This window comes from Podarcis erhardii (genome assembly GCF_964252035.2).
Source record: "Podarcis erhardii genome assembly, chromosome: 10".
Classification (NCBI taxonomy): domain Eukaryota; kingdom Metazoa; phylum Chordata; class Lepidosauria; order Squamata; family Lacertidae; genus Podarcis; species Podarcis erhardii.
Window position 1 is genome coordinate 1,615,645 of NC_138500.1, and position 13,950 is coordinate 1,629,594.

General features: G+C 43.8%; 1 protein-coding gene and 1 long non-coding RNA gene across 6 annotated transcripts in view; one reads left to right on the top strand and one right to left on the bottom strand.

Moving 5' to 3' along the window:
* LOC309352055 overlaps nt 1–13,950 on the bottom strand; it is a 266,510-nt gene that overhangs the window by 200,670 nt on the left and 51,890 nt on the right. The gene's annotated exons all lie outside the window — the stretch shown is intronic.
* Nucleotides 2,329–13,950, top strand: part of LOC309351824 (uncharacterized protein) — a 67,980-nt gene continuing 56,358 nt past the window's right edge. Inside the window, exon 1 of one of the 5 annotated variants that reach the window (XM_081879863.1) lies at nt 2,329–2,557. The gene's annotated coding sequence lies outside the window, so the exon portion shown is untranslated. Of the gene's footprint in view, nt 2,558–5,307; nt 5,465–5,699; nt 6,018–13,096; nt 13,287–13,950 lie in introns of those variants that run through there. The other 4 variants (XM_081879866.1, XM_081879865.1, XM_081879862.1 and 1 more) reach the window with 4 other exon arrangements.

Genomic DNA, 13,950 nt, shown 5'->3' on the forward strand with positions numbered 1-13,950 from the left:
GTAAACAGCTGCCCTGGATACAGATTTGACCTGTGCCTCCATGGACAGCTGTGAGTCCAAAATGACTCCCAGGCTGCGCACCTGGTCCTTCAGGGGCACAGTTACCCCATTCAGGACCAGGGAATCCTCCACACCTGCCCGCCTCCTGTCCCCCAAAAACAGTACTTCTGTCTTGTCAGGATTCAACCTCAATCTGTTAGCCGCCATCCATCCTCCAACCTTTCAATCCTCCAGAATGATTGAAAGACTCATTTTGTCAGAAGTCTTTTTTATTTAATTAGAAAATTAAATTTTTTATGCACATAAATCTGCTTTTTCTTCTTTCCTTTTTCTGTATTTTCTTCTTTCCTTTTTTCTTCATTGTTTTTTTTAAGTTTCTTTTTTGCAGTATGAGATTGTATGTTCTTTGTATATGTGTGTAGTTTAAATAAATAAAGATTATTTTAAAAATAAATCATTTTGTGGCTGGCCTGATCAAGCGTTGCTTCCTCTGGTTAGCCCTGCTGGAAATCCAGTTCTTTCCAGACCCTGGGGTCACTAGAGGACTGGTGGCTCCTCCTGGCAAATGGCCTGGTGCGCGCTGGATCACCAGTCCTTCCTTGCCGCCCTTGAATCCGGCCAACCGAAGGTCCCATCTGGGGTGCCATCTGTTGTAAACAAAAGCTGCCCTTCTTCCCTTATGGGGGACACAAGAGCCCTTTATAGAGTCCCTTGTAGGTTCTCCATCAGTAGGAGAAAACAACTGAGGCCAACAAGAGAATATTGAGAAGCAAAGCAGCTAGTAAGCCTGATCTTGATTGATCTGTTGCACGAGGGTGCTCCCCTGAGGAGGACCCAGAACAAAGGTGTGCCTGCCTTTATATAGACATTTTAAATTCCCTGCCCTGGAGCTCCAGACCACCCCTCCATACATCACACATACATCACAGAAGGGGTGTAACCCAAGACCACACCCCACAAACATCATACCTGCATCACAGAAAAGGTGGTCTACAACAGAAATTTGAATGTTGTCGTTTTTCTTGTCTGCCAGGTTATCTGATTCCCTTTCCTGGTAGTCTGGCCATTCCTTTGAGATGGTGATTTCCCAATTCCTGAGACAATGGGAAGGTTCCCTCACCCCCTCCCTCCTTGCAGAGAAAACATTTGGTCAGTTTGGGAGTCTAAATGGTTTCAGGACGGTGTTCCTGTGCTGCTCCAGACATGTGGTCCACATATCTATGAATGTGCTTGGTTGGTAAATTTATGAACATTTATTATATATATATAAGACCTTAATTTTTTTATTACATGATTCATCCAGTCTAGCCTTTTGCATGATGAATTCTGCATTTACGTTAAATAAGCAGGGAGAGAATATACAGCCTTGTTGTCATCCTTTCCCAATTTTGAACCAATCAGTTGTTCCATATCCAGTTCTAACTGGAGCTTCTTGTCCCACAAAGAGATTTCTCAGGAGACTGATGAGGTGATCAGGCACTCCCATTTCTTTAAGAACTTGATATAGTTTGCTGTGGTAGGCACAGTCAAGGGCTTTTGCATAGTCAATGAAGCAGAAGTAAATGTTTTCTAGCTTTCTCCATAATCCAGCGCATGTTTGCAATTTGGTCTCTGGTTCCTCTGCCCCTTCGAAATCCAGCTTGCACTTCTGGGAGTTCTCGGTCCACATACTGCTTGAGCCTTCCTTGTAGCATTTTAAGCATAACCTTACTAGCATGTGAGATGAGTGCAATTGTGCGGTAATTGGCACATTCTTTGGCACTGCCCTTCTTTGGGATTGGGATTCATGTGTGGCAGGAACCCCCCCCCCCAATCATTCAGTTTGTACAAACACCACACACACACACACACACACACACACACACACAAACGACATACACAACACATCTGTTATAAATTCATACAAAATTAGCCATACATCGGATCTGCACTGTTCCACTTTTATTTTACACCAGGAGGGAAGGACTATCAATGGGGGGAGACTTGACACAAGGCAGCCAACCTGTCCGCAGTGAGCACTACCCAGTTGGCATGCCAACCCTGATAGTCCGAGGCAGAAGATCATTCCACTCACAAAGGACTTGCATATGGAAGTGGATTCAGTAGGGACTGAAACACAGGACAGTGACCAGCCCTTCCCTCCAGGGGCAGGAAACAGTGAACTCCTCTTTGTCTTCAGGAATGTAATCATGGGGAGGGGATGGAGGAACCGGACAGGTGAGAAGACACTCAGGTTACCACCACAACTCCTCCTCCTTCAGAGAAGTCACACTTCTCTGAAGTCTCTCAGCCCCACTCACCCCACAGAGTGTTTGTTGGGGGAGGAGTAAGGGAAAGGAGAATGTTAGCCGCTTTGAAACTCCTTTGGGTAGTGATAAAGCGGGATATCAAATCCAAACACTACTTCTTCTTCTTCTCCCTGAACCCCTCCTCTGTGTGATGGGTCAATGATGTAGTCATGATGTAGTCTTGGGGGTGTAGCTTGGGGGATTAGCAGCTAATAAAAGTTGGGGTCTTCTTTTGTTGGGGGCTTCCATCTTGTTCCACCTGGGGGCAGGTGGGAGTCCTGTGGCGACAGTCTTCAATCAAGACCAAGCCGACTGGCTGCTCTTTTGCTCTGCTCTTCCTGGCTGGTCTCCTTGTTTCTTTTTTTTATTAAATTTTTATTGGGTTTTCACATTTTATAATAACAAACAACATTTATGACTTCCCCCCACCCCCCCTCATACATCCCACTTCCCCAATTTGATTCAGCAAGTTCTTATTCCTTTCTCTAAACATTCTCATTATTTCCCAATTTAGTTCTTCTTATTAGGCCTAGTATTATTACCCTATTTTCTTATATACAATAAATCCTTTTTCTAAGATCAATCAAGATTTTTAAACCATAAATTTCCCCTTTTTAAATTGAAATATAAATCGGCTTTACAATAACCAATAGTCACAAAGTTTTCAAGAGTCTGTTTTCCCCCCTCCCTCACTGCCCGGGTATCTGTCCCTTCCCAAATAACTATCCTGTCAAAACTCCTAGCCCGGGTTCCTCACGTCTACGGCTCTCATGTCCGTTTCAGTCTGTCTCTGGCTTTTCTGTTGATAGTCCTTTTTGCTGGTCTTCATCTCTCGAGGATGTCAGTCGCAGTTACTTCATCTTCTCCCAGTTCAAACCTCATAAAAGAAACTTGTTGCCAAGGTTCTGCCAAAAGTCCCCCAGATTCCAAGTAGTCAAGGCCAGAAAAGAGGAGGAAGTCCCAGTTATATTTCTTTACTTCTTTAACTTTCAGCATTATGTAGTTTCCAGGGACTTCTTCCTTAACTTTTCTCTTCAATCTCGTCTCTTCATAATTTGTAATCCAAAAGGTTTCTTTGTTCCCTGGCAACATGGATTTCCACAGTTTCCCTTCTCCAACTCCTCCGGCTTCCTTTTCCACGAACTCCAAAGATGTCATTTTTGGGTCAGCTGCAGAGTCTTTCAAAAACAAATCTTTAGTTCCATCAGCCAAGTTGTTTGTTTTAGAAATCAAGGTCATGTATTGTTCTTGCAAAATTCCCACAAGAAAAGAAGCTCTCTCTATCTGTGCTAGTAATTTTCCTTCTGCAGCCATTGTAATGTCACTGGTTTCCCCTAGGGGGATTGCCATTGTTCAAAGTTCCACCAGCAGTCCTTTACCCTGTTGTTTATTTACTTTGTTTCAAGTCAGATCTGCTTATATGTAACACTTTTAAACCAAAGAGATATATAGTAATACAGTTATATCCTTTTTCAGCTGTCTGACAGCTCAGTTGACAGCTGTCAAACTCCAATCCTTTCGGGCTAGGTTGGTACGGGACACTCCCAGGTCCAAGGGGGGGGGGTCAAAAAAGTTTCCAAAATTCACCTCTTCCCTCCAGCACAACTTAAAAAAAAATAAGAACTTGGTCTCGAAAATTAATGGAATCTCTATCAGTCTCAATAGACATAAGATCTTTTTTCCGATCTTAGGTTTTCTCTCCTTGCTTCCGATTGCCTGTATGAAGGGGGGGTGCGGACTTCCCTTTAGCACATCCCCCCGTTTGCCCGATTAAAAATAAAAATTTCTTTTAAAAATCCAAATTTCCTTCTACTCACGGGGTGTTTGTTTCCAGTCCAAATTTCAGGTAGAAAGTTGACGCTCTCCGGTGAATGGCTTGCGGCTTCACTCCACTGAGGTAGCGGTCTACTCTCAGCACCACGCCACCCCCGTACCTTCTCCGCAGCCTTTAAAAAGGCTCTTCGACTGTCGAGGGGGGCGCTTAAGGTGCCCACTGAGTCACCAAGTCCACAGGTATCAGCACCTGTGGTTTCTGAGGGTCCCCACGTCGCTGGCGCGGCAAGACCCGTCCTCAGAGGAGCCGATTCCCTCCGGAGCTCGGAGGGAATCCGCCATTACTCCGATCGCGTCAACCCGGAAGCCCTGGTCTCCTTGTTTCTGGTCCAAGGGATCCTTCAGATTTTGGAATCCGCTTCTGGCTACAATTGTATTGGCTGCTTTTCTGAGCCTCTTGGCTGTTGTGCCTGGATGGGGCCTGTGTCCATGGTCCTTGTCCTGGCCTGAGTCAGAGGCTGGGGTGGGGAGCTGGGATTTGGGGGGAGTCGTTTAACTGCCCCCCCCCACGTTCCTGGTTTGAACAGCACCAATACCAAAACACGGAGGGATCTAAGCTCGTGGGGTGGGGGAGGGGAGGATGTTGCACTTGTGGGGGGGGATCCCACTTTGCAGCTGGATCTCCAAGATCAGCCCCTCCCCCGCTCTCCTGATCCCCAGAAGGAAGAGGGGAGGGGGAAACCTTCCTGTCCCCCCTCAATTCTTTCCCTCTCCTCCTCCTCTCACCCCAACTCCACAACCCCAGATCCCGCCCCCATAAGTCCCACCCCTTCCTCCTCCTCCAACCCGGCTTCTGCTGAAGGAATGGGGGGGGGGAGGATGTTGGTTTCTATTTCCCTCACTGAGCAGCAACTGCAGTCACAAGACATTGTTTTGCATTCCACAGTCAGAGTTACTGTTGGGTTCCCACGGGAATGGGAGACTGGATGTGACGTACACTGGTTTCCTGTTTTTCACTGTTTCTCTTGGAGTTCTTTGTTTCTGAGAGGAGTTGCTTCTCTGCTCTCGCAGAGGCAAGATGCATGTTTGTATTCTCTCAGCATAGAGTGGAAATAAAATTAAGAATGTGGCACATACTGCTTATCCTTCTGCTGTGTGGACTGCTGTGTTTGGGCTCAAGATGAGACGAGCCTGTATCAGCTTCAGATGGGCCGAAGCTGGGCAAAATCTCACAGTGGGCCCCCTCCCACCCTGCCTGCTTCTCCCGGAAGTTGTGCTTTCACTCCGGATTGCTGCTCTGCCCCGTAGCTCTAGGGGGGCGCTTTCGGAAAGGGAGGGAGGAGGCAGGGGACCCCCGCTCGTGGATGTTGCCGGAAAGGAGAATCGGGAGTGAGGACAAAGAGGTAAAGGGGTCGCAGGGGAGGGAGGGGGGAAGGACCCAGAGACCCCTCCAGCTCCCCCAAGCGCCTTCTGTGGGGCCTGGATCCCGGCACGCATGCTGCGAAAGGGCGGAGATGGGGCGCCCACCCACGAGGACTCCCTGGGGCGCGGAGAGAAGCGGGCCAGGAAAGGGTTAAGGGGTGCAGGAAGCGCCTGGATAGAGACCCCCCTATCCCTCCCTTGGCTTTGGCTTCTCCCTCCCGCCCAGGAATCGACCCCCCCTTCAAGGCGACCACAGAGGGATCCCTGGAAAGTGGGGGTCCTGTCCCCCCACCTCTTCCTTCCTGCAACCTCCATCCTCTTCCCACCCCATAAGCCCCTGCCCTGTCCAGACGCAGCGATTCTGCCCAGTCCAGCCATTGGTCCCCTGGAGAGGAGAGGAAATCCCCAGAGGAAGAGGGGAGGGGAGAGGCCTTCTCAGAAGCGGCTCTTGGTTTCCGCAATCCCACCCAGGAAGCAGCCAGAAACCTTTTCCTCTCTCTCAGGCTTCCATCTTTATTGTCTTTGCCACTGAGGGTGAGGATAATGTACACCTGTCATCAGAAACAGGGGTGCAGAGTCCATGGAATGGTTCTCAGGGCTGATACAGAAGTTGCACCTCAAAAGCATTTCTGTTCCTCTTCTTCTTTGTAGACAATGTCAAAGTGACTGACAAGCTGAGATACAACCCATCATCATCCGATGACAGTGACTGCATGAATCTTCCCAGTCAAAGGACCCATTTTCATGATAGACAGTGCCTGTGGCTGGAGGCTCTACACACTGGGTGTGCCTGTGCAGGCCAAAGGCTGCCAGTATTCAAAGTGGAGACCCGCACTGAAAAACCACAGGCAGCAAGAGCCTGTGGCCGTGGGACTCGGCGGGTGCCAGAAGCGGCTCCTAAAACCAAGAAGAGACCCCGTAAGGAGCCTCTGACCGTGGAGGGGGTCGCGGCGCTGTGAGTCGATCGCTATTCTGTAGAGTGAAGCCGCGCAGCTGCTGTCGGTGAGCGCTGACCTTTTTTCCTTGAAAAATTTGACTTTGAGAAACAACAATCCGTGAGTAAAGTTGAGACTGTAACAAATTTGAGCCAAAATTAACAGAAATTCGGTTGAAAGCGGAGAGACGTCAAAAGGAAGTCCGTCTTCCGCTGCTGCGGTAACATCAAAGCAAAGATCCCGATGTATGGAGCCTTTGAAGAGGCGTTAAAACTAACCGATCTTGGCTTCCACTGAAGTTGGGTTAGGGCAAAGTGAAGATTTAAGTTATTTTCGTGATTTATCTTTATTGGAACTGTGTTAATCTTCTTCTTTTGGGAAGTACAAATTTTGACCGAGAGACCCAGGTGCTTGGGCTGCTTGAATAATAGAACTGTCAGTTTGCAGTTTTAGTTACATGGTATCTGGGATTTGTTATAACCTGAGTGTCTACAGACTTGCTACTTTGAAACATCAATTGGTACTTATCAGAGACAGTGTAATACATTCAAACCAACTCTGCTAAACTCAAGCTTTTGAAGGTTCCTGGACATTAAATTGGACTTTATGGACTTTTATTGGTTTGGCTTCTTCCCTCAAGACATTTTGAGCTCCCTCTAGAGGATTTTACTTTACTTTCTCTTTCCTTTCCTCCTGTGTGACTGTTTACTCTCTGGGCTGTTGTATTCCCATGGGAACAAGTTAGCTTGACCTTGACTATTAGATAAAATTGGAATGAGTGGCGCAAGAAAAAAGGAGCCTAAAGAAAAGGAGCCTAGAGTAAGAACTAGACAAACAACCTTAGCCTCAGCCTTACAGACACGTAGATCGTCTGTGCCTACTCTGCCGTCGGCAGGGGAAGAAGAAACTGTGCTTATTCTCTCATTGGCAGGGGAAGAGGAAACTGAGCAATTGCAGCTGGAAGATATGGCTGCAGGAGCAACTGCTTCAATTTTAGAAAAAATCTTGGAAAAATTGGAATCTCTGGACAAGAGAGTGGAATCTTTGGACAAGAAAGCGGATGAACAAACAGCCAAGATTGACCAAAATACAACCTGCCTAAATAAAATAACTGAACAAGTGGCTCTGAATGTAAAATCAATTGGACAGCTAGCTGAGGACACTGCAGAAAATCGTAAATTGGCTGAGGCAACAGCCCAGAAAGTTGAAAATTTGGAACAAGAGGTAAAACCACTGCACAAACAAGTTGGAGAGCAACAGACGTATTTGTCCATGATAGAACTGCGAAATCGGGAAAATAACCTAAGGTTAAGGTCAATACCAGAACATGAACAAGGAAATTTAATTGAGTTCCTGACTAAAGAATTTTCTAAATTTTGGTCTTTAGAGGAGGAAAAGGACTTTAAAATTGTGTCGGCTTTTAGACTTGGAAAATCTGCAAGGAAGGACTAGCCCAGAGATTGTTTGATAATTTTGAGATCGAAGGAGGAAAGAGATAAGATATTGGGCCTACATTACGAAAAATCACTGGATATTTCGGATAGGAGAGCTGAAATTTACAAAGATATCCCGAAACAACTTTTGGACCTTAGATCCACCTATCTTGAATTGGTCAGATTGTTAAGGAGTAACTCAATCATCTTTAGGTGGGAATTTCCTCAGGGACTATCCTTTACCTTCAGAGGGAAGAAGGTCAAAATTAGAACACCTGAAGATAGAGACAAATTTTTAATCGCCTACGGAGAGGACCTTCAGAAAGGAATTGAAACACCTTTGGGGCCTGGATTACCAGCTGTACCTCTACCCTTGGAACCTGAAGATCCAGAGAAAAAGATACCACCCCCAGAAAAATAACAGATTTATTCAGGATGTCTCTGCAACTTCTGAGCTGGAACATTAATGGATGCAACTCCCCGGAAAAAAGGAGGAAGATATTTCACATATTGAAAAAAGAACAATTGGACATTATTTGTCTGCAAGAAACACACGTGACTAGGCTCCATAAAAAAGTGTTAATAAACAAAAGACTAGGCCAAGAATTTATTTCTTTGGATCGAGTGAAGAAGAGAGGAGTGGTGATTTATGTAAAGGAGAGCCTGTCACCTAAACTTTTATTTAAAGATGAGCAAGGAAGAATTTTGGCAATTGAGATACAACACCAAGGAGAGAAGCTTTTGATATTAGGAATCTATGCACCAAATGAGGGGAAATCGGAATTCTACAAGAAGTTGCATGAGAGCATGCTGGATTATCTGGACTATGACAACATCATCATGATGGGAGATATGAATGGGGTCGTATCAACCAACATGGATAAGTCACAAAGTCAAAACGTGACAAAAGATGGCAGACTACCTAAGACTTTTTTCGAACTGACTGACAATATGGACCTGATTGACATTTGGAGGACAAAGAACCCCTTGGGAAGAGAGGGAACATTCTTTTCTGAAGCCTAACTGACATGGACAAGAATCGACCAAATATGGATATCTAGAGGTCTGGCACCTAAGACCAGAAAGGTGGAAATCTGCCCAAAGACCTGCTCCGACCATAACGCAGTAAAGATGGATATGACACTACTACCAACCGGCTCCTTTAGATGGAAGATGAATGACAATTTGTTTAGAGATCAGGAGATCATCAAGAAGGCCCAAAAAGTTTTGAAGGATTACTTTGAGATAAACTTGAATACTACGGTGGAAAAAAGAATCATCTGGGATGCAAGCAAGGCCGTGATGAGGGGGTTCTTGATACAACAGAATGCTGTAAAGAAAAGGACACAAAATGAGAAAAAAGACAAGATTTTGGAGAAAATTAAAGAATTAGGGAAGAAGTTAAGATTAAATCTGAAGTCACAGCTGATTCTGAGAGAAATGAAACTCTATCAAGCACAATATTCTAAATTGATAAACCAGGAAATAGAGTGAAAAGTTAAACTAATGAAACAAAGAACATTTGAATCGGCAAATAAATGTGGGAAACTGCTAGCATGGCAGTTGAAGAAGAGACAAAAACTAAATACAATCACAAATTTAGAGATTGAAGGAAGAAACATCCAGAACCCTGCGGATATTAGAAAGTGCTTCCAGAGATACTTCAAAAAACTATATACTCAAGGGCCGCAAGATGAGGCTGAGATAAAACAATTTTTGAAAAAGAATGGACTACCAAAATTGTCACAAGAAAACAGATCAATCCTGAATTGTAAAATAACACGACAAGAGATCGAACAAGCCATTCAGAACATGCAATTGGGCAAATCTCCAGGGCCAGATGGGCTTACCTCCAAGTACTATAAGACATTGAAAGATTATTTGATACAACCACTGATGGAGGTTAGCAATGAAATTTTGGAGGGGAAGAAGGCGCCGGAATTGTGGAAAGAAGCGTTTATCACATTGATACCAAATTGGAAACTGAAAAGACACAACTTAAGAACTACTGTCCCATCTCTCTCTTAAATGTGGATTACAAAATATTTGCAGACATTTTAGCAAGCAGATTTAAAAAAGTTCTAAATGAAGTAATTCATAAGGACCAGACAGGCTTTCTCCCAGGTAGACATTTGTTTGCTAACACATGGAACATTATTGATATTTTGGAGCTCTTGCAAACAAATATCAATACAAAAGCAGTGTTAATTTTTATAGACGCGGAGAAGGCCTTTGATAATATTTCCTGGAAATTTCTGAAGGAAAATCTAGAAGGGATGGGAGTGGGACGGGGTTTTGAAAATGGGATTGACGCAATTTATTCAGAACAAAAGGCTAAACTGATAGTTAACAATGTGGTTACAGAAGAGTTTAAAATTGAAAAAGGAACACAACAAGGTTGTCCTATTTCCCCATTGTTATTTATTTCGGTTCTGGAGGTGCTCTTGAATATGATTAGAGGGGACCGGTTGGTGGAAGGAATTCAGGTCGGAGCGAAACAATACAAACTTAAAGCTTTTGCAGATGACCTAGTCTTGACCCTGCAGGAGCCAGAATCTAGTACGAAAAGAGTATTACAATTGATTCAAGAGTTTGGTCGGGTGGCGGGATTTAAATTAAACAAGCAGAAAACTAAGGTATTGGAAAAAAACTTGACAGATACAGAGTCAGAACGGTTTCAGAAAGAAACAGAGCTAAACGTGGTTAAAAAAGTAAAATACCTAGGGGTAAACATTACAGCAAAAAATCTGAGTTTATTCAAGGACAATTATGAAAAATGTTGGTCAGAAATTAAGAGAGACTTAGAAAGTTGGACAAGATTGAAACTTTCCTTGTTAGGCCGCATTGCTGCTATAAAGATGAATGTATTGCCAAAAATGCTGTTTTTGTTTCAAACATTACAGATTGTGGACAAAACGGAATGTTTCCGGAAGTGGCAGAGAGATATTTCCAAATTTGTCTGGCAGGGCAAAAAGCCCAGAATTAAGTTTAAGATACTAACTGATGCGAAAGAAAGAGGGGGCTTTGCCCTGCCAGACTTAAGGTTGTATTATGAATCAGCAGCTTTCTGCTGGCTAAAGGATTGGCTGCTTCTTGAAAACACTGACGTACTGGACTTGGAAGGTTTTGACAATGCTTTTGGCTGGCATGCATATTTATGGTATGACAAGGTTAAGATTCATAAGGCTTTCAAGAACCATATTGTCAGAAAAGCAGTGTTTAATGTCTGGATAAAATACAAAGATTTATTGGAAAACAAAACTCCAAGGTGGCTTTCACCATTGGAAGCTAAGGCCCGAAAAAGACTCAATATGGAGGCCAAATGGCCGAAGTATTGGGAAATATTAGAAAAAGATGGAGATAATTGGAAATTGCAGAGTTTGGAGAAAATGAAAGATAAAGTGTGAGATTGGTTACACTACGCTCAGATTAAAGAAGTTTTTAAACTTGACAAAAAGTTAGGATTCCAGGTGGAAAAATCGAAGTTGGAAACGCAATTGTTAGAGCCTAAGACTAAGGTACTTTCAAGAATGTATAACTTGCTGTTAAAATGGAACACACAAGATGAAACGGTAAAATCAGCTATGATAAAGTGGGCACAGGACATTGGGTATAATATCATGTTTGAGGACTGGGAAAGGTTGTGGACCACTGGGCTGAATTTCACTGCATGTAATGCTTTGAAAGAAAATGTTATGAAAATGATATATAGATGGTACATGACCCCAGTCAAACTTGCAAAAATATACCATTTGTCTGATAACAAATGTTGGAAATGTAAAGAAAATGAAGAAACATTCTTTCACCTCTGGTGGACCTGCCCTAGAGTGAAGGCTTTCTGGGAAATGATATATAATGAGCTGAAAAAGGTATTTAAGTATACCTTCACTAAGAAACCAGAGGCCTTCCTTCTGGGTATTGTCGGCCAGAAGGTGTTAAAGAAGGACCGAACATTTTTTATGTATGCAACAACAGCAGCAAGGATACTCGTTGCCAAGCATTGGAAAACCCAAGATTTACCCACACTGGAAGAATGGCAGATGAAACTGATAGACTATATGGAACTAGCCGAGATGACTGGCAGAATCCGAGACCTGGGAGAGGAGACGGTAGAAGAAGACTGGAAGAAATTTAAGATTTATTTGCAAAAATATTGTAAATTGTATGAATGTTAAGCAGGATGCTAGATTATAAATAACTCGGCACCATTAAAACAGATGAGGCGAATTATGAAGATAAGTTAAATTTAATTAGACAATGATTAGGCTAAACTAAATTTTTTAAGGTATCAAAGAAATTTATTTAAAATGTGTGATATAACATTGGGAAATTAGTAAGAATGGAAACAAGGTGATAAATTGCTGGATTAAATTTTTATAACTAGGAACGCAGGAGCGGGAGATGCGAGGAAGTCCAAAGATGACAAGAAAATGTGTTATGATAAGTATTATTGTGTTTTACTTATTTGCATTGTAATTAAAAACTCTTAATGAATATTTATTAAAAAAAAGACTGCCAGTATTAGCACAGGTGAGGTGTGTGACCTCCCCAAATTTGCAGACTGTATGTGAATGAGAATTTGTGGGTGGGATTATAGTTTACGGCAACCCTGTGATTTTCTCCACCCATAACAATTCATGAGCTGATATTGCAGTACAAATTCCAAAATAACCACAAAAAATCACATGATAATAATAATAATAATACAGTGGTACCTCGGGTTAAGAACTGAATTCGTTCTGGAGGTCCGTTCTTAACCTGAAACTGTTCTTAACCTGTGGTACCACTTTAGCTAATGGGGCCTCCTGTTGCCGCCGTGCGATTTCTGTCCTCATCCTGAAGCAAAGTGCTTAACAAAAAGTACTATTTCTGGGTTAGCAAAGTCTTTAACCTGAAGCGCCTGTAACCTGAGGTTCTACTGTAGAAGTTCTAGTATTAGTATTTCTCCCCAGCCGCTCTGGGCAGCTTACAGTACATATAGGTAAAGGTAAAGGGACCCCTGACCATTAGGTCCAGTCTTGGCCTACTCTGGGGTTGCAGAGCTCATCTCGCTTCACTGGCTGAGGGAGCTGGCGTACAGCTTCCAGGTCATGTGGCCAGTCTGGACTGAGCGATGGGGCTCAAGATGCTCCTTCAGGTCCACAGGGCCAAGGCTGTTGAGGGCTTTAGGCTGCGCTCCATAATGATCGAAGACAGATAAGCATAACAGGATCCAAAAAATAGCAAAAATGTAACTGACAGTAAAACCCGGTTTAGCCAGCGGGTTGAAGCCGTTGCTGGAACCCCTGTTGCATGCTGACAGCTTCTGGAAGCCACAGGTGAGAGCTGAGTGCAGGGTGGGGACCAAGGGTGGAAAAATGACCCCAGAAGGTGCAGGACATGTCCCCCACCAAAGGAACTACTGCTCCCCAACACCCCATGACATCTAGATTCAGGTAGGTAGCTGGTCTGACACAGTTGAAATAAAAAATGTTTCTTCACCACATCCTCGAGATCTGCCACAAAAAAGGCTTCTTGGCTTCCCGCCTGGGAAACCTCCAGGAGGAGATTCTCTAGCAAGTCCCTGGTGGTGAAGCCCTCCTCCACCATCATGATGTCCGATTCATCCAAGTACCTGGTCATCGTTACTGTCGAAGGAGGATATTGCTTCTACAGCCTCCGTCAGTAGGGGGTATAGTTTTTAAGTATGCAACACATACTTAAATGGATGGCGCCGAGGTAAGACGCTCTTATCGGAGCTTAAAGAGATCTTTTAACTAAATGTTGCCGGCTCTCCTCTCCCTTTTGGATTTTATTTCCTTTCACTATTTCGCTGTGCTTTTGAACATCTCATCTTATCTTATCCTCCTCGGTGCCGGGACTTAATGAAATTAAAGAAGTTTTAACGAAGGCTCTCAGACATTCCCTCCCGGCATTAAGGCACTCCCTCCCAGTCTTTCGTTGACTCCTCGTGACAAACTTACTCCAAGGATCCTTAAGGACTTCTAATGGGCTCTTAACCCTAAAAACTACAAATTTATAAAACCACAAACTTCAAAGGAGTACTATAAAGGGGGAGTGCTATAATTGGACCCAGTTTTTAAACTCCTCGCAGCAGCC